We start from the raw sequence: 21,094 nt of genomic DNA, 5'->3' as shown, positions 1-21,094 counted from the left end.
ATGGTGCCTATTGGATATGTTGGATATCACTTTAAGAACGAGGGCGCTTTTGATTGGCATTCGGCAGGAATCTGGGCGTACTTGAAAAGTGAGAATTTCATTGATCTATCACACGAAATTTTAGCATTCTTTTGATCATTTGGGTTCCTGTGAAATAGGAAAGGGAAATATTTTCCCAAAATTGTATCTTGATTTGCTAAAAAATAACTTGAAAATAGGCTAGATGATTCATTTGGTACAAAATGTCACATTTTTAAACAAGTTTTTTCTAAAAATTTGCTATCTCTGGGTCATCTCTCCATGATTTTCAAACGTTATTTGTATGAATTTTAATTCAAAGAAACAAACAATCATTTGTAAAAAATGGAGAAAATACCCAGAGACCATAAAAAATGAACTTTTTCCAAAAAAAAATTCCAATGTGTAAATGCGGTGCTTCATTGTCGTTTTAAAAGCCAACCTGTATGTGTAGTCGTGATAGCTCAGTAATACCGGTATGCGTTACCCGTCCAGTGCAAATGGAGTCGAAAACTTTTTGGTTCGATCCTCGCATGGAGCGTTAATATTTTTTTTAATGCAAGCAATCAATTCTTTTGTCAGTTTAATTTTTTTGTACTGATTTATTTTAAAATGGATATATTCTGGTTCTGTTGCATTAAGAGCGAAAGCAATTCTTCCAATCCACTAATACTTTAATATACACATGTACTTGTAATTGCATTTAACTTTACCCTTATTATCTTGTAGGTGTTTATTATTTATGTGAAGCATTACTATCTTAAAGTTTGATTATTAGGATAAGCGGACCTAAATATTACAATTTGACATGTTACTTCAAACTTAATACTAATGTATAACATTTTCCTATGTGCGTAGCTTTGTAAAGCCTGTCCAGCTGTGGTCAACCGACCAGATCGTAGACATTTAAACTATAAATGTTTCGTACACATGATTCCTGCAGATCACACGCCAAACACGCCCATCTTCTTTCTGATATCACAGTTTGTGTGTGTGTGTGTGTGTGTATCTCTTTCAAGACACTTTGCAAACAGTTTAGCAATCACAAGATAATAACAATTATAAAATATTTTTGAAATTTTACAGAGATACAAAATCAAATATTAGAGAAGCGTATCGACAGACTATAAAATAAAATTATATGCACACTAATATTTTGTCTGATATATATAATTCGATATACTAGTATACCCCGGAAGCTTATTGATTAAAGGTTAACAACCTATCTACGTATGATGCTCTTGTTTTTGTGGAAAGTGTCAAGGACACACATATTTAAGTACAGAGAAAAAGAGCGCAAATGTCGGAGGATTGCTGACAATGCAGGAAAACACAATTAATCCTCCAAATTCCAGTTCAAGCCTCTATTTTTAAGTATGACAGATAACACAGATATTAAAATATTTTGCGACTAAGCCGAGAGATGAAAATACGTAACGTGTGCATTGTGAATTTTCTCTTCTTTAATACTAAACAGAGACAAATATAGTTGTATCTTATTGATCGGTGAAGCATTGATGAGCTTTTGTTTGTGGAATTTGTGATTCAAAGCAATATTCTAAAGGATGTCGGTACATTCAGAATGTGAATTGTTCAGGGACCCATGCACCGCAACCGATGAGAAAATGGCGGATCACGTGTCTGACGGGCAGTGCAAAAAGGACAGCCACATACTCCTTATACTGAAAGTATGAGCCTGGCTTTAATGTTCATCTGAAATTGTTATGCATGAACTGATAGCAAAATAGAGGGAAAGTGGTAATGCGGTCTGTTCGTAAGCATGCCAGTCTGTGTGTCTATATGTATGTCACAATGTATGTGATTGTCCTTAATACTCAGTGGACCAGATGTCACGATTAGTCATTAAAAGGACAGATGATACAAACTTTCATTAAAAAAAAAATGAAAATAACCACTTTAGTCATAATTACATGAGTAAAATGAATGAGTTTTATCACATAGATTTTAATTTTTTATTCAAAGTTTCATAATATGATTTTAAGCGACATTTGATTGTATAGATTAATAAGGAGAGTTACAGAAAGGTAGAATTTTGAACATCATAGAACTTGAAGTTTACAAGTTTACAAATTCTTAATATTTTAGAAATTTATTATTTGCATCATTTACAATCAAAATAGGTCCAAAAATATATACCAATCCAGGCATCCATTTTTATGCCCCTGTATCGAAGATTCGGGGGTATATAATGTTTGCCCTGTCCGTCCGTCTGTCTGTTTGTATGATTGTCCACAAAAACTTTAACATTACCTATAACTTTTGATCGGTTGGAGCTATGGCTTTCATATTTCACATGTGTATTCCTTGTGACAAGACCTTTCTTTGGGTACCACCATATTTGACCTTTTGACCTTGACCTTGGAGTTTGACCAACTTTTGCCAAATTTTTCCCAACATTAACTTTGGCCATAACTTTTGAACGATTGGTACTAGGGCTTTCATACTTCACATGTGTATTTCTTGTGACAAGAACTTTCTTTGGGTACCACCATATTTGACCTTTTGACCTTGACCTTGAAGTTTGACCTACTTTTGAAAAACTTTAACATTGCCCATAACTTTTCAACGATTGGTGCTAAGGCTTTCATACTTAGCGTATGTAATTCTTGTGACAAGACCTTCCTTTGGATACCAACAACTTTGACCCCTTGACCTTGACGTTTGACCTACTTTTGTAAAACTTTAACATTGGCCATATATTTTGAACGGCTGGTGCTAGGGCTTTCATACTTCACATATGCAATCCTTGTGACAAGACCATCCTTTAGATTCCAACAACTTGGGCCCTTTGACCTTGACCTTGGAGTTTGACCTACTTTTAAAAAACTTTAACCTTGGCCATAACTTTTGAATCACTGATACTAGGGCTTTCATACTTTACATATGTAATCCTTGTGACAAGACCTTTCTTTGGATACCAACAACTTTGACCCTTTGACCTTGGAGTTTGACTTACTTTTGGAAAACTTTAACCTTGGCCATAACTTTTGAACCGTTTGTGCTAGGGCTTTCATACTTTAAATGTGTATTCCTTGTGACAAGACTTTTCTTTGGGTACCACCATATTTGACCATTTGACCTTGACCTTGGACTTTGACCCACTTTTCAAAAACTTTAACTTTGGACACAACTTTTGAAAAGTTGTTGCTACGGTTTTCATATTTAACATGTTTTTTTCCTTTTGACAAGACCTTTCTTTGGATACCAACAATTGTAATCCATTGACCTTGACCTTGGAGTTTGACGCACTTTTGAAACGCTTTAACCTTGGTCATAACTTTTGAACGATTGGTGCTTCAGCTTTCATATTTCTCCTGTATATTTCTTGTGAGAAGATCTTTCCTTAGGCACCATTAATTTTGACCGTTTGACCTTGACCTTGATGTTTGAATTACTTTAACCTTTTCCATAGCTATTCAATGGTTGCTGCTAGGGCTTTCATATTTCACAGGTATATTCCTCGAGACAAGACCTTACTTTGGGTAAACATATTTGATTCGCATTTGAGAAAGTTTAACCTTTGCTATAAGTTGCCATAAGGGGGCATCAGTGTTTCACAAACACATCTTGTTTTTTGTTTGTATCATCTGTCCATAAATGCGCAAGCAGCCCGGGTAGCGCAGCTTCAAATCATGGCCAACGGGTAGTAGGGTTTGGCCACATGAGGGGGTCAAAATTTTACATGAAAATAAATACATGTATTTTTTTCAAAAGTACACAAGTAACATAATCTTTGGAAATTTTAGGGAAGGGATGCATCTCCAACACCACCTCTAAATTCGCCAGTAAAAGGGGTGGGTCACAATAAGGGTTCAAAGTTGTATCTGGAAAAATATATAATCAATACGGTACAAAAACAAAAGTCTAAAACAAAAATCATACCTGATTAGTGCAAAGCGATCACAGCGGGTGTGACCGGTCGACAAGGTATGTTTACTACTCTTAGACACCTGATCCAATCTCTGGAATTTCAAAGGGTACTTTGGCCCTGTTTACGATTCGTATTCCTTCCTGGTTATATGACTTCCATCAGTGAACATGCACTGTTCGTTATCTTCGCCTTTTACAGTTTAAAAGGGACCACGCAGTTCATTCTGCAATTATGACTCTTTATTTATATAAATGTATCATTCTGTTGTATTTATTTTATCAGTTTATTTTGTTTAATCGTTCATTTTGATTACATATATTTTTTTAAAGATCGATCACTGTTCGTTATCTTAACATATTTCTTTATACCCTTTTCGCCTCTTGTATAAAAATTTGCATTAATTATATCACCATTTATCACAATTAAAGACCAAATAAAAATGAATGCTACAAATATACTGTCCATGACACGACTTTAAAGTTGTTTCTCCACTTTATATTCTTTCAATCATCGTTTTCAACGATCTGAACTACAGTGAAACGACTTGTGTAATTTCTGGTGAAAAGGTTCACAACAGTATCTTAATATTTCGTCCCTTGCAGATGGACCTGAAGACGCTACCAAAATTAACATTCTACCTTCTAACGAAAATGACAAAGCGGAGGCAACAACCCTGGTAATTAATTTTTGATGAATACACATGTATCTTTTTTAATTTTATATATATTTAAACTAGGCTTCATGGTCATTAGTATTTCTTGCCTAGAACACCTGATTTACTTCGTAATTGTAATTACGTAATTGTAATTCCGTTAATTGTTTGATCCCACTTAATTTAGATAGATGCCTAGCCGCCAAAGGAAGATCCCTGGGCATTGCCTGAACTAAAAGATAAAGGGACCCCTTGGAAAGGTAAGAAACCGCTTGTAATACAACACTAGGCGCACAATTTGTAGGGGTAGATTACTAAGTAATCTGAGACCTAAATACTGATAAAACCTGATTTAGTAGAGACCACGTTACTTCCCCAGTCATATTTATGGTCGTCAAAACATGATCTCCATGTTCTTGAATAAAAAAAACAGTATCCAATGCAATGGTTAATACTAAAACTGGGACTGTGAATGTATTTCATTTAAAGGTTACACAGCAATTACCTGGACAATATTTGTAACAAGATTTTTTAACATCTATTTAGACAGGGACAAAGACCTTTGAAACATGATCTTCACTTTATCTAAACAACTTTAACATATGGACAACTGCATACTTCAGTTTGAACTCATCTTAATCAAGGACTAGAAATTCATAGCCAGAGCAGGTTTTCAGTTCTTTTTGCCAACTTTAATCTTTGAGATATGACCATGTGTCAAGATCATAGCAAGCCCTTTTAGGCCAAAGGCAGCATATTAAAGTTTGAATTCATTCCTTGCAAAGAGTTAAAATGTATAGTACTTCTCAAAGTTTATTTCAAAATAAGTATAGCACCAAGTTTTTTCTGTGGGTGTTCATCTATCAAAAATGACGTAATTTTCTGACTAGTCAATGCATTATGACGTCACGAAATGCGTCATCTCCTCATATCCTGAAAAATTCTACAAAAACAGCCAATTTTTAAAGCTATTTTTCGATATTTAATATACAGCGCAAACTCTGATCTAAAATATGCAACTATTAAATGATAAAAATATTTCCGAGGATTACAAAACATGTTTTATTTTTTAGATCAGAGGGTGCGCTCATTTATTTCTCTTCTGTGAAAGTACTCAAATATACTTGTTTTCCTTAAAATTCAAGAACATTGCAATTCCATGAACCCTGTTTTCCAATACCTTGGCTTTAAGAAGAAAATTTTTAATAGGAAATTAAAGCACTAAGTCTCTACTTTATCTTGATGTATAAAATGGAACATAAAGTGTTAGTCAATAAATTGGTATATCTACAGGGCCATTTTATGCATAAAGTGATCCTAGCTCTTTGTCCGTTTTCTGTTGTCGTTAACTTTTCACATTTTCAACTTCTTCTCAAGAACCACTGGGCCAATTTCAACCAAACTTGCCACAAAGTATCCTTGGGTAAAGGGGATTCAAGTTTGTTCAAATAAAGGGTCACACCTTCTTCCAAGGGGAGATAATTATGAATTCGTGAAAAATTAATGGCATCGTTTAAAAATCTTCTCAAGAACCACTGGGCTTGAAAAAATGAAACTCATATGTAAGCATCTTCAGGTAGTGTAGATTCAAGTTTATTGAAATCATGACCCCCGGGGGTAGGGTGGGACCACAATGGGCGATCAAAGTTTTACATAGGAATATACAGGAAAAATCTTTAAAAATCTTCTTCTCAGGAACAGTAAAGCTATGATGGGTCATATTTATATGGAAGCATCCTGAGGTAGTGTAGATTCAAGTTTGATCAAATCATGTTAATTAATTCAAAAGCATCCCTATGAAGTATAGATTCAAATTAGTTCAAATCAACACCTCCACCCCCTCGAACCGCTTTTATATCAAAACTTTTCAAGACTGAACTGCTTTCTGCTTTTCCTAGCCAGAGTGCTCAGGTGAGCGATGTGGCACCTGGGCCTCTTGTTGAACAATATTTTCACAGACTTGGATACAAAGGGAAAGGTAATCAAGACAATATAGACATCTACCTGGACATTACTCATCTTCGTCTGTCTCTACTTCTTCATTTGTTCTTTAGATATTTTGAGTTCTGCCTTTAGACTTCTGGGAGGTAAGTTTTCTTTTAATATAAAAACATTTTAGATGACTATCTATCCAAGGCCGCGGTGTTTTAGTAATAGAGATATTCATCAACGGATAATAATTATGATTCTTCCGTTATCTGGAATTTTGCCGTACTTTGGAAGCAAGGAAATGAAAAATTAATTGTACAAATATACTAGAACAAATATCCTAACTTTTATACGAAATCCTAAATCTAAAATTAAACGCCCAGAAATTTAATTCATTTTTATAAGCTTTGCTGAGCTGAAAGCTCAAATGAGCCTTTAGGATAAGATTTTGACCGGTGTCCTTCTGTCTCTCCGACCGTCTGTAATTTTTAATATTTTTGACTTCTTCTCAAGAACCACTGGGCCAATCGCAACCAAACTTGCCAATAAGCAACCTGAGAAGACCATTAAGTTTCTTTATGTGAAGAGCCACGCCCTCTTTCAAGAGAAGATAATCAAGAATTAGTGAAAAAATGGTGGGATATTCTTCTCAAGAACCACTGGGTCAGAAAAGATGAAACAATAAACCTCCTATATAATGTAATGTAGAGTTTTGTTAAATTTGTTTAAATAATGACCCCTGGGGGTAGGGTGGGGCACAATTAGAGATCAAAGTTTTACATGGAAACATAAGGAAAAAATCTTTTCTCAAGGACCATGAATAGTCATAATATAATGCAAACAGACTAGATTCATATTTGTTCAAATCATTGGGGTTTCATTGGCCACAATAGGAGATCAAAGTTTAAATGGGAATATGTTCGGAATTTTTTTTTTTTTAAGATATTTTTTTCTCAGAAGCAGGCCACGCTTAGTCATATTATAGTGCAAATATAGTAAAATAGTGTAACTTAAAGTTTGTTAAGTCATTGCTGGGGGGTAGGTTGGGGAAATAATATGATATCATAGTCTTTTTAAGAGTAGCAGGGCCATACTGAATTATATTGATTTGTAAACGTTCCAAAGTTGTGGAGTCCATTTTGTTAAAATTATGGATCTTAAGGTTAGGGTCCAGCCTAAATTGGAGAACAAGTTATATAAAATGCATGCATACAGGGGAAAAGAAATGTAATACGTTTTCTTCTCAAGGAAGAAAAGTGGGACCCAGTTAATTATAATAATATATTGAAGTATCCCCGTGTATGGATTCAAGTTTGGTTAAATCATGACCCTTTGAGGCTAGATTGGGGCCACAGTATAAGGGTGAAAAATTTTCGTGGATGTAAAGAGGGGGAAGAAATCTTAAAAAAAAATAAATTAAAAAAAAAACAGACAGACCAATGTCACTCTAGTGAGCATTGTGCTCCATGGACCTCGTTTCATGTACTCTCATATATTAAAGTTTAAGAACTCATATATTGCCTATGTTTGGTTTATTCAAGGAAAGGCAGCCGGTAAAGTGTTCCAGAATAGTGCACTTATACAGAACCCGATATGCGGTCTGATGATTGGAGTGTTAGCCACTGTATTGGTTCAGAGCTCATCGACAACCACATCTATTGTGGTCAGTATGGTAGCAGCAGATAGTAAGTTCCCCAGTTTCTGATTGTCAGTATATATGCTTAATGAATTAAAGCAGATTGTATACATTTGATCCATATTGTAAAATCTCATCCCAACGAAACCTTATGTTCTTCCTGCAGTCCTTACAGTGAAACTGTCTATTCCGATCATAATGGGTTCCAATATTGGAACGTCGGTGACGAACACCATCGTATCACTAGGGGAAATCACCCATCGTAACGACTTTCGGCGAGCTTTCGCTGGGGCCACTGTACATGACATGTTTAACTGGCTGTCGGTCATTGTCTTGCTTCCACTGGAAATGGCTACAGGTGTGTCACAGGATTGAAAGACTACACAAAAATAACTTTTACATTAAACTTACATCATCTGTTTAAGGTGCCCTTTCCCTGATTTGATTGATTGATACACCAATGTATTCCTAGATTACCTCTACCATATAACCGGGGCTATTGTTGAAAGCATGCAACTGGAGACATACAAAGACGCCAATAAAGACCTTCTGAGTGCAGTAACAAAACCTTTCACAAAATTAGTCATTGAAGTAAGACAATGCACCAAAAGTTCGCGCAACCATTTTCTTCGGATTCATCCACGCTGATTTTTTTTTAGGTTTCTTTACTTTGATCATTCTATTTCATAGATAGATTCCAACAAGATCAACATGATAGCTAAAGGAGAGAGAGACGAAGAAGACTCTCCAGACTGTTAAAAATCTGCTGTCAATCCAAAACAGCCACCATAACCAACGAGACTGGATACAATTATACCCAAACCAATTGTGTTCAAAACTGTTGAGTACAAAATTTTATACAATTCGTTGAACAATGAATGCCTTTGCATCCTGGTTTTCAATATTAAGATCGCTACATAACATGAACACAGAAGACAATTTTTCAATAATTAAAATAAATATACATGTATTAAGAAAACACCATTCAATTCAAATTCCTGGGGTATATTTCGATCTCCATACTGAAAACTTTATTCTTTGCGTATTTAAGTGCTTATTTTCACGTGTTCTTTATTTCAGGTACTCACCTTTTCGCCACTTCCGGTTTGTCAGATTCCGTGATAGGGATCATTATGCTTCTGGCCTCTCTTGCACTTCTATGTTTATGTTTATTTGGAATTGTCAAGTTACTCAACTCTCTGCTTCAGGGAAATATCCGAAAAATTATCAAAAAATTTGTCAATTACAATTTCCCTGGAAAAGCAGCATATTTCACAGGATACGTAGCCATTTTGATCGGAATGGGTTTTACTATTTTGGTCCAATCCAGTTCTATATTTACCTCGACACTGACCCCTCTCGTCGGGGTTGGAGTTGTCAGTATAAAACGGGTGTATCCTTTAAGCCTCGGCTCTAACATCGGTACCACATCTACTGGAATTCTTGCAGCTCTAACAACAGACACTCAAGGTGGAACAAAACGGCTTCAAAATGCTCTTCGAGTTGCCATGTGTCACCTTTTTTTCAACCTAACGGGTATTTGTATTTGGTACCCCTTGCCTTTTATGAGGTTTCCAATCCGCCTGGCAAAATTTTTAGGAAACACAACAGCAAAGTATCGCTGGTTTGCGCTGTTTTACATAGCCGTTGCATTCTTCCTTTTTCCTCTGACTGTTTTTGGATTGTCTCAAGGCGGATGGGAGGTTCTTGCAGGGGTCGGTATACCCGTAATCTGTTTACTTTTTATCATAGGGATAATAAAGTTACTGCAGAGGAAAAGACCCAATTGGTTACCCAATACCCCATTCATACGACGAAAATTTACTTATGTGTGCAAATTTACACATGAGTTAATTTGCACACATAAGTAAAAGTTTATTTGCTATGCGTTCAGACGATATTTATGTACTGTAAGTAAACTCTCTTTTTGTCATTTAAAAAGAAAAGAGATGGACAGATTCAGAATTGCGAATTTTCACAGAAAAGGGGTATTTCCTTACTATTTGGGTATAGGACTAACTTTTGGTTGTTCCAGAAGGAATTTAGAAGAAAAGACAGATCTACTGATTTGCAGACCGAATCGTTCTTAACAACTTTAAGGACAAAGATTGGTAGGAGAATTTTCAAAAAAAAAAAAAAAAAAAAAAAAAAAAAAAAGGAAAATTTCTGAAAACTTTGTGAAAAGTTGGAAAATGCTTTGGTCCTGACCCAAAAACTATAGAAGAGCCACTGAATATAGAGAAAAAGGTGGCTGTTACCATCTACTGCTTAGTGTCTTCAGCGGAACAACGGACAATTGAAAATATTTTTGGTGTGGGAAATCTACCGTGTGTGATTGCGAACATCAAATTTCGAGGCCATTATGGAACTTCTGCTTGAAGAATATGTGTATTTTCCAGAAGATTGAAAATGGTGAAGATAACAAACTGTGATCGATCTCAAAATTTTTTAAACAATACAAATATGTGAAGAGGGAATAAACATGGACCCCTGGTAATTCCAGAGGTGTAAGCATCCCCTGTCGACCGCTCACAACCGCCGTGAGACCTATGTAATGATCAGGTAGACGGAACATTCCATGGTCAAATAGTATAAAACAAAGTCCTAACAATTGGTATGAAACAAATCAGCCAAAATACGACCCAGAGATAGGTAATTGTTGCTAACTACATCATTAAAGTCACCATAGAGTTTTTTTTCTGTCGGTCTCCATATTGGACATCAACAAGCCCAGATTCCTTCATTATTCAACCAATTTAAACTTGTCATACTGGACAATGAGGCAAAGAAAACAGTTTTGTTATGAATTTATGTTAACGAAAGGTTCCTTTAATTCATAAGTTTAGTAATTTAAAGATTTTTGCCCTTAAATTTCTGCAATACAAGTTTAAAATTGGTTGGTCAAAGAGGAAAATTTACTAGTTTGACCTCCAAGATGGTGACCAAGGGAAATAACTCGAAGGGAAAATACTTCATGAAATATTTATGAAATGCTGACTTTAAACGAGGTTGTTGACATCCCTGTAACATCAACTTATCTGTCAGTAGCCTGTCTCGGTTTAAAACTGAAAAAGGATGAAGAAAGTCATCAAGGGCTTAACTGTGGTGGGGTGATTGATGCACGCATATTCTTAACATTGCTCCTAAGTATTCACATGGAGAATACTTGAACAGGAAGGGGTTCTACTTATTGAATCTGCAGGGTGTATGCGACCACAGCTATACCTTTAGATTCATAAAAATGGGTTTGCCAGGAAGGGTTCATGATGCCCGCTTTTTTGTAAATTCAAAAAATTATTTCAGAGGAGATAATGTCCCCTTGTTTCCAGAGTGCAGAAAGCAATTTTAGAAAGTACTATGCTAGACAGTAGTACTTCTCGGCGAGCCAGCGTATCCTTTGAAGACTTGGCTTTGGAAGCCATACACCAACAGATCTACACTTACAAAAACTAAATTCACTTTCAACTATAGTTAAAGTAGAACAAGAATGACAATTGAAAATCCGCATTTTAAGAGCTTTGCTTTATAGCCGCCATGTTACCAACTGATATTTTACATGCCAATGCATACACAACAGTAGCAATGCTTAAAATGGAGATTGATGCAATAGCCAAGACGAAAAACTTATATAAGTAAATTTGATGCATGTTCATACGACAAAATTTACACACTGGAGCAAATAATTTGCGACAACGTGTATGCAAGAGTTAATTTGCACGTTGTCCTGACCAGGTGCAAATATACTCAACTGTGCAGAATTTGCATATGAGCAAATCAGTTCATACGACAAAAAATGCACATGTAAGTAAATTTAAATATGTGTAAAATATACTGAAGTATGCAAATCGTGTCGTATGAATGGGGTATAATACCCCATTCATACGACACGATTTGCATACCTCAGTATATTTTACACATATGTAAATTTACTTACATGTGCAATTTTTGTCGTATGAACTGATTTGCTCATATGCAAATTATGCACAGTTAAGTAAATTTGCACCTGGTCAGGACAAGGTGTAAATTAACTTTTGCATACACGTTGTCGCAAAATATTTGCTCCCGTGTGTAAAATTTGTCGTATGAACACGCAGCAAATTTACTTATGTAAGTTTTTCGTCATGTGTATTGCATCAATCTCCGTTTTAAGTGTTGTTATGGTTATATTTACATTTCCAATGTCTTTGTCCGAGATAAAATTACAAATTATAAAAATACTTTATTTCTACATAAATCTACTGGTTTTAGGCGCGGTTAAAAAAAATCACGTGCGGGGCGGGACAAATAGAGACAGAAGCGGGGCTATTAACACGGGAATTTGCAGAATCAGGAGCATGTAAATATAAGGAATAACTGTCAGATTTTTTGGATTCATGACGATGATCAATCGATTGGCTTGCGTGATAATTTTATACACCAAAATGATTTCCAATCGTACGTCCCTTATTCCGCTGAAGACAATAACCGGTAGATGGTAACAGCCACCTTCTTCTTTACATCTAACGGCTCTTCTACAGTCTTTGGGTCGGGACAAAAGCATTTCCCAACTTCTCACAAAATTTTATGAAATTTATGAAATTTTATGAAATTTTCCTTAAACATTTGAAAATTCTTATACCAATCTTCGTCCTTTATGTCATAAAGAACGGTTTTGTCGTACCAATTTTTGGATCGGATTTTTCTTCTACTTTCTTTGATGAACATCCAAAAGTTAATCCTATACCTAAATAGTAAGTTAATCCTATACCCAAATAGTAGTTTTTTCTGTGAAAATTTACAAGTCTGAAGCGGCCCATCTCCTTATTTTAAATGACAATTTGAGGATTTACTTATGGTACATAAATCTCGTCTGAACGCATAGCAAATTAACTTTTACTTATGTGTGTAAATTTACTCATCTGTAAATTTGCACACATAAGCAAATTTTCGTCGTATGAATGGGGTATAAGAAGCTTCAGAACTGGAAGTTTTTACCTATATACTTTCGTTCTTTACAACCTCTTGACAGACTATTTAATCATTTGTTTGGATTCTGTAAAATATGTCATCACCATCACCACGACCATCATCATCATGGCCATGAAGAAAACATACCGGAAAGCCAAATAATGGTTTAGTGAACAATTATACTTCAAACTTTTTGTAAACAAGTTTAAAATCATGCTCTGAGGCTGCGTTGACTTTTATATTTATTTACATATCAGTCCATTACCTCGCTGCCATAAAATTGATAAATATGTATGTAGTAGTACTGTGTAGATTAGACATTTTTTTAATCCTTGGAGGAAAGTACTCGTATTAACATAAACCATTCCTAATAAATAAGGTTGGGGTAATTTAGTCTAAATTTGGAATAGTATTGTTGATGCCTTGGTGAAACAATATCTTTTAAAAATGTTGATGCTTCCTGTTTGCAAACTTGTTCCATGTTAGAAAAGGGGGCAACTCATAATATGGAAAGTTGTTGAAAGCATCCAAGAAACTCTGTGCTTTTATTTCGACTCGTCGAGGAGAGCTTAAAATAATCATTACTGCACTGTACTTTAATGATGGGTCTGGCACAAGAACAATTTAAATGGCATTTATATTTATTTTATTTGTTTATACATCAAACAACCTAAAGACAAACATTCTACCTCATCCAAAGGACAACAAATTATGTCGTTGGTCTAAAAAAAAAGGTTTCTACAGGCAAATGTAGACCCTAGGATATTCCGACGAATGAAAAGCTTACATTGGCTTCCAGAACAACTTTTTTTTTTAAATTCTGAAGCGATAGTGTATTATTGTTTTTTTTTTTTTTTTTTTTTTTTTTTTTTTTTTTTTTTTTTTTTTTTTTATACAGATTATTTAAAATGGTACATAGCGATTCATCTTCCCTCTTAACAGCAATGCTAGAGCAGTATCGCGCTCTCTTTGGATGTGTTGTTGAAGTGGCATAACCGTAGAATTTCCTATTTAGTGATTTCACTGACAATGCTATTCCATATTGTCATCATGTCATTTTTTATATTAATTATGGCAATGTATATATTAAAATCAGAGTACAGTTCATATATCATGTTCCAAGATAAGTTTTTGATTGCAACTGACAATTTTTGAGATTTGGGGAAAAGAAGGGGGAAAATTATTCATGCTCTGATAAATGGCATGCATTTTTTTTTTTTTTTTTTTTTTTTGGTTTTGATTAGGCTAAATATATATCTTTTATTTACAGTCAGTCGCAAAGGGGAAACAAACAATATTTTAATTTCGATTAAGCCAATATGTATATTTGTATTCTACAAAATGGTGCAGTGAACTATGCAAAGTCCACATACCATAGTATGTGGACTTTGCATAGTTCACCATTTTGCCATTCACCATTAATCCTGTAAATGATCTTAGAAAAATAAATTATTAAACCTGTTATTAAAATTATTAAATGTCCTCTTCTTCACAAAAATATTTGAAATTGGATATTTATGAATAATACTTTGCAAATGTATATTTACATGCCCCTCTAAAAATGTATATGCATGTCTATATCCTTTTGGATCTTTCGTAATAAATTGTTGCATTAGAAATGTGTTGTTCAATGATGTGGAGTTGGTTATTACTTTCATACCTACTATTGGGTAGATCTATGCAAAAACAGTTTTATTTTATTTTTCTTTTTAGTTTTTCTACTCGCTGTCATTTTTATAGGCTTCTAGTCTAAAGTCTCCTTTGTTTTAAAGATATAATTCCCTTTATAGTTTCATTATAAAAATTAAATATCTAGCAGGATATAAAATTGAATGCTGTAAAAGAAAGATAAGGTATATTTCATAAATTTTATCATTTAAAATGAACTTTAATAATAGGAACTGTTTATAAACCACGACATTTATTTACCGAGAATTGACAACACAAATGACAGTGAAATTTCTGCCCACGTGTCAATTCCATGGAATTTTATATTCACATTTTATCCTATAAATTGTGTGTTCGTTGTTCAAATAACTGTCATACGACTTGAGAAAATTGGAATCTTTTGTATGTGTGGACCAAAGAATTTTAGTACAACACTTCAAATATATAAATAAACTTAACTTAATTCTGAAAACCTATCATTACGGTTTACTCTCGGTTTGTACAAAAAGTAATCATTTTTCTATATTAGGCCAAAGTTTTTATTTTTTTTGGTTTACGATTTTCTGTCTCAAAAAAATGCATTGGGTGGTCGAAAAATAAAAATAAAAATAATTTAGGATTCAACAATTTCATTTTTAAATACCAGCAATGTTTATTTTAATGAAAATAATACACGTCAATAGTACTTTTAAGTTTTATTGTCTTGATCACATAACTCTTTTTATTTAATTTTAATTCATTTCTAACTTTAGACTGAATGTCATTTTCATTTAGTTCTGATTTTTGTTTGTCAATCAGTGCTTGGTTCATGATTTTCAACTTCTTTTTGTGCTCTTCAGTGATATGTGATGTGTTATAAACCTCAGTATCCCCACAAACTAAAAATAAGGATCCAAATTTAAGTTAAATTTAGATTGAAGAAAAATACAATTTAATTGTTTAACAATATTGAAAGTAATTGACGTTGAAATAAAGGTTATACTGTAATAATTTGATCATGCAGCTATTAAATTTAATGTTCAAATAATTTCTCAATCAAGCCCTTCTTTAAATTTTGTTATGTACCTGCACAGTAGGCAATGCTCATTATTTACTTAGTAATTCAGAGGGCTCTAATCTCAATTGAGTATCAAATTTGCAAAGATTTGTATATTAAAATTACTTCTATAAATTAACAAAATGTTTTATACACATTTGAATTTATCCAGTGAAATAATCACTCAGGTCAGTGTTACTGCTAAGATGTATCTCTCAACACTAAATTGGCTTAACTATTATCCATGGATTTATCAGCCTATTTTGGGAAACACCATTTTTGGGAAATTGGGAAAAAAATATCGGCTATTTGATGAAATTGGAAAAAAAAATTAAAATGTTGCTTAAATCATGTATTCAGGGGTAATTCATTTAACATTTCAGCATGAACTCTAATTTGGGCAACCAAACGACAATTAGAATGGACTTCAATGAGTATAAAGTATTTATACAACTTAGGGTGGTACATGTACATGTGTGTATGAGATTTCAATTTAGGTCATTATAGTATCTGTTTCTGGAGATTATAAACCTCCTGCAAAAAATTATACTAAGTACACATTTCTAAAAGTCCTCTTTTAATATGTATTAATGCATTGAAAATATATTTTTCTATCTGAAATAATGCATAAAGTCCTTACCATTCACTTGTAGATCAATTGAGTAGATGGAAATAACTTAATAAATCTATATAATTACACAATATCATCATTTTTAGAAAACGGAGGAAATTTGGATTAAAAGTTGGCGACGTTTTTTCAGTGTTTTAAAACATGTGTTATGACTGTAGCTTTGCTAAATGAGTTAAATAGATGAAAATTACAGACAATCTGACAATTTTACTTTTTTCCCAAAGATAAAATAAAATAAAAGCATTGTTCACCAATTGGGAAAAAATACTGCCAAACTGGGAAAACTGAACTCATTTTCAATTGGGAATGAGGCCGAATTTCGGCCCATGAGAAGGCACTGATAAATCCCTGTTACCTATAGGTGTATCTGTGTCTGCTAGGTCGATCAGGGTTGGTCATACACTCTCCAATATTACGGGATGAATTTAGCCAATTGAGACATCGCAATTAGAGAAAGGGATCATGCATCCAAGATTTTATTCACTTTTCCATGCATAAAAAGTTCTTTAAGTGTGTGTCATTCCTTTCAGTGAGGAATTACCTTGTTACATGAGAGAACCGCCATTTTTGGTTTGCACATGTGTTTATTTACGGTCACCTAAATGTTTGTTAAGGTCTCATATATTTATAAGCGCTTTTTTGACTAAGATGCATTCTAAAATTTAAAACCCACCAGTTCAGCTGAGAAAAATCCTGAAAAATATGTCGGAAAAAGACATTATTTTTATTTTCATGATTGGTGAAAATTAGGGTCGGCGGAATCGTAAACCAATTGAAAAAAAAACTTTGGCCTTATTTGATTTTCAAAGCAATCGAATGAAACATTCACCTTGACCTAAAAAAAAAATGCATTCTACATTATTTGCACCCGAAGGTTAGTATTCCTCACGAGGGCTTGGTGGTTTAATACCTAAAAACTGCAGTTTATTAATTTTCTATTTGAAATTGAAAATAATTATCAACTGTTATGTATTCAATTTCAAATTCAGTCGAAAACTGGTAAACGACAGAAGTAATTCTCCATTTAATGTAATGTTTCCATCAACCTCATGACAGGTTTCTACATGGACGAAAGGCAAAACGTAATAAATACAGTCAGTAAGTTAATTGTAGCATACTAGTTCCAGTTGAAATAGTCTTTAACTGTGTACCAAATTTCACTGAGGGGGTAGGGTTTTTTTTTTCTTTTTAAAAATTGCATTTTACAGTAGAACGTTTCACCTTCAATATTCTTATATATACACTTATTTTATAAAATGACTTTTTTCTTTTTAAAGAAATTTTCATGCTTTAAATATACCCTAAACTATCAGATTTTCAAAATTCAAGCACCTTGGTAATCAATTTCGTTCTCAAACTGTTTAAAAAGAAGCTTATAAAAACTTAAAAGCATATTTTTATTATTATTTCTAACATTTATTTATCCAACGTAAATAATAAAATCAAATTGAGAATCGGAATTCGAATGTTCAAAGTGAACGTCTACAATTTTACGCCTGAATTATTTTTAACGTGAGCAACACTGACAATTATTAATCATTCTTATGCAAACAATTTTTGATATGCAATTAATCTGCTCAACTTTTGGCTCAGTTTTTACTTAAAATAAGATGAAGATAATTCTAATTTTTAAACAAAGAGGCCCATGGGCCACATCGCTCAGCTGAGCATTTGGCTACAGAACAGCAGAAATCAGTCCAGTATTGAAAATTTAAAAAAGAAGGGGATGATTTGATCAAACTTGAATCTACATACCTAAGGATGCTTCCATATTTCTTTGGGCTAAGCATTAGATTTTTCAAGAATTTTCTATACCTTTCATCTTCTATTGTGGCCTTGCCTTATCCCCCAGGACATCATGATTTGAACACACTTGAAAAACACTAACTGAGGATACTTCTGAATTAAGATGACTAATCATTGCTTTGCTGTTCTTGAGAAGAGAATTTGTACTGATATATCCTTTATATTCCTTTGTATAACTTTGGTCCCCTGTTTTGGAATCTCTTTACTTCTTGGGGGGGGGGGGGGGGGTCATGATTTGAACAAATTTGAATCTGCATTACCTGAGGATGCTTCTATATTAATATGACTAATCATGGCTTTGCTGTTCTTGAGAAGAAGATTTTAAAAGATTTTTCCTGTGTATTCCTATGTATAACTTTGATCCCCTGTTTTGGAATCTCTTTACTCCTGGAGGGGAAGAGGGTGTCATGATTTGAACAAATTTGAATCTACATTACCTGAGGATGCTGCTATATCTTTATGACTAACCATGGCTTTGCTATTCTTGAGAAGATTTTAAAAGATTTTTCCTATGTATAATTTTAAACACCCTTTGTGGCCCAACCCTACACCAAAGGGTCATGATTTGGAAAAAAAAAAACTTGAATCTACACTACCTGAGGATGATTCCACATAAGTTTTATATTTTCTAGCCCAGTGTTCTTGAGAAGAAGATTTTTAAAAGATGCTATTAATTTTTCACTAATTTGTAATTATCTCCCCTTGGAAGAAGGCATGGCCCTTCATTTGAACAAATTTGAATCCCCTTTATCCAAGGGACATTGTGGAAGTTCGGTTGAAATTGGCCCAGTGGTTCTTGAGAAGAAGAAAATGTGAAAAGTTTACAAACAGACGGACAGACACATGGATGCTGGACAAAATGTGATCAGAAAAGCTCACTTGAGCCTTTGGCTCAGGTGAGCTAAAAAGGAACTGTATTAAAGAGGCACATTATTTAATTCATAGGTTACATTTTTGAGAGGAATGGTGTCAATGGTTACTGTGTCAATGCCAAGATGCTTCACCTGTATTTTTTCAATATGCTCAAATCAAATGTGTGCATTGAATTTAAAAAGGGACCTAGGTTCTAACCATGAACTGTCCTTTTTTCATGCACAAGTAGACCAAAGCCTATAACTAAAGCCATAAAAGGGTTCTTGACATTTAAGTTATAGAAATGAAATGCACAGCTGCTACACAGCCAGATACTGATCTTGCTCGTCTTTCAATAAATTAATTAGGGTTGTTACAGTAACTTAACTAATACCATAAAAATCAAGAGGAGAATTATTAATCTAGGATAGAAGCAACACATTGTGTAACTGAAATTTGATGTTCTAAAGATAAAGAACATTTGAAGGAAGAAGCCCAACAAGTAAACGGTATATCATTTCTTTCAAAAGAGAATTTCATAATTTTTTGATCATATGAATTTTTTCTTGATAGGAAACACTGTACAAATTCAATTTACGTAAAAGAAAAAAAAATAAATAAATCAAAAGCCTGAAAGGCTTCAATGACGTCGAACAAGAAAAATAATTTCAAAAGAATCTGAAGATAGCAATAGGTCGAGTGAGTGACTCAGGTGACATAATAATAATAATAATAAAAAAATAGTTTTAAACAAAATGTCACAATTACAGTCTGGGGCCTTATGTCATGGTCCGAATGGAGCAGGGTTCGAATTGACCAGACACCATCGAACATGTTCATGCTAAATATCAAACTAATATCTTTTCAGTCAATTGAAGAACTATGAAGGACTTCATGAATTTATATATTATTCTTTCTAATTGCCAATGTCAAAGCGTTGTTTTGGTGATTGCATCTAAACTACAACCATGACTCTACTCTGTTACACGTACGATCGAGTTACGATAGGGGGTGGTATATTGGAGGAAATGGAGAAATACAGTAATACTGGTCAACATCATCGGTTTTTAGGATAAAGTTGGTCAGAAGATTGTAAAAGTAAAGCTAAGATTTACAAATTCAATCTTTTCAGTCTTATAGTATTCGTGTTTATGTAATTTTGTAAATTATTTTACCGCCTGTTGGGTTGTTTGTGTTCCACGGTTATCGTTCCAAAATGTTATTCATGTCATATCGACGCACCTTTCTGTAGAAATTCATCCGCAACAACCATCACGTTTTTATTGTGTGAAAATAAAACATAATATCGTTGTTTTGTAAAAGAATTAATTGTAGATACAATTGATGCAATTTCATTTTCAAGCTATAATTATTCATTGTGAGCGTGTTAAAAGAAATTGGTTTATAGCTATTGCTATTTTCTATTGCGGATGCATCCACTGACACATTCGGTCGCGTACATCCCTTGGCGATTTCACTTGGCCGATCGCTAGATGACGTTCGAGCTCCAAGAGCTCGACGTCATAAAAATATGGTTCCCTTCACCAGTCAGATCTAAGTAAGTATTAATTAGAATTTATGTCTAAGTGCAATTTCATTCATGTTTAATGTTTCAGGATGGTAGTACCGGTAAGATCATGTTATTTCAGGAGGATCATGTTATTTCAGGATGGTAGTACCGGTAGGATCATGTTATTTCAGGATGGTAGTACTGGTAGGATTATCTTATTTCAGGATGGTAGTACTGGTAGGATCATGTTATTTCAGGATGGTAGAACCAGTAGGATCATGTTATTTCAGGATGGTAGTACCGGTAGGATCATGTTATTTCAGGATGGTAGTACAGGTAGGATCATGTTATTTCAGGATGGTAGTACTGGTAGGATCATGTTATTTCAGGATGGTAAAAGGATCATGTTATTTAAATAATAAAATGCTTTTTTGTTTGTTAATTCAGGAATTAATGGTTGCAACCTTGCAGAAAAAAAAAATACATAACCCATAAATGTAATTTTTTTCTGCAATGG

At 33.9% G+C, this 21,094-nt stretch overlaps 1 pseudogene; it reads left to right on the top strand.

The window, feature by feature from the left end:
* Positions 1–9,998, top strand: LOC133178065 (sodium-dependent phosphate transport protein 2B-like; annotated as a pseudogene).
* The last annotated feature ends 11,096 nt before the right edge of the window (positions 9,999–21,094 follow it).

The sequence above is a fragment of the Saccostrea echinata genome, unplaced genomic scaffold (assembly GCF_033153115.1).
Source record: "Saccostrea echinata isolate AGI-Se365-2 ecotype Australia unplaced genomic scaffold, CSIRO_AGI_Sech_v1 ptg000002l, whole genome shotgun sequence".
Classification (NCBI taxonomy): domain Eukaryota; kingdom Metazoa; phylum Mollusca; class Bivalvia; order Ostreida; family Ostreidae; genus Saccostrea; species Saccostrea echinata.
This window is presented reverse-complemented; position numbering and strand designations above follow the sequence as displayed.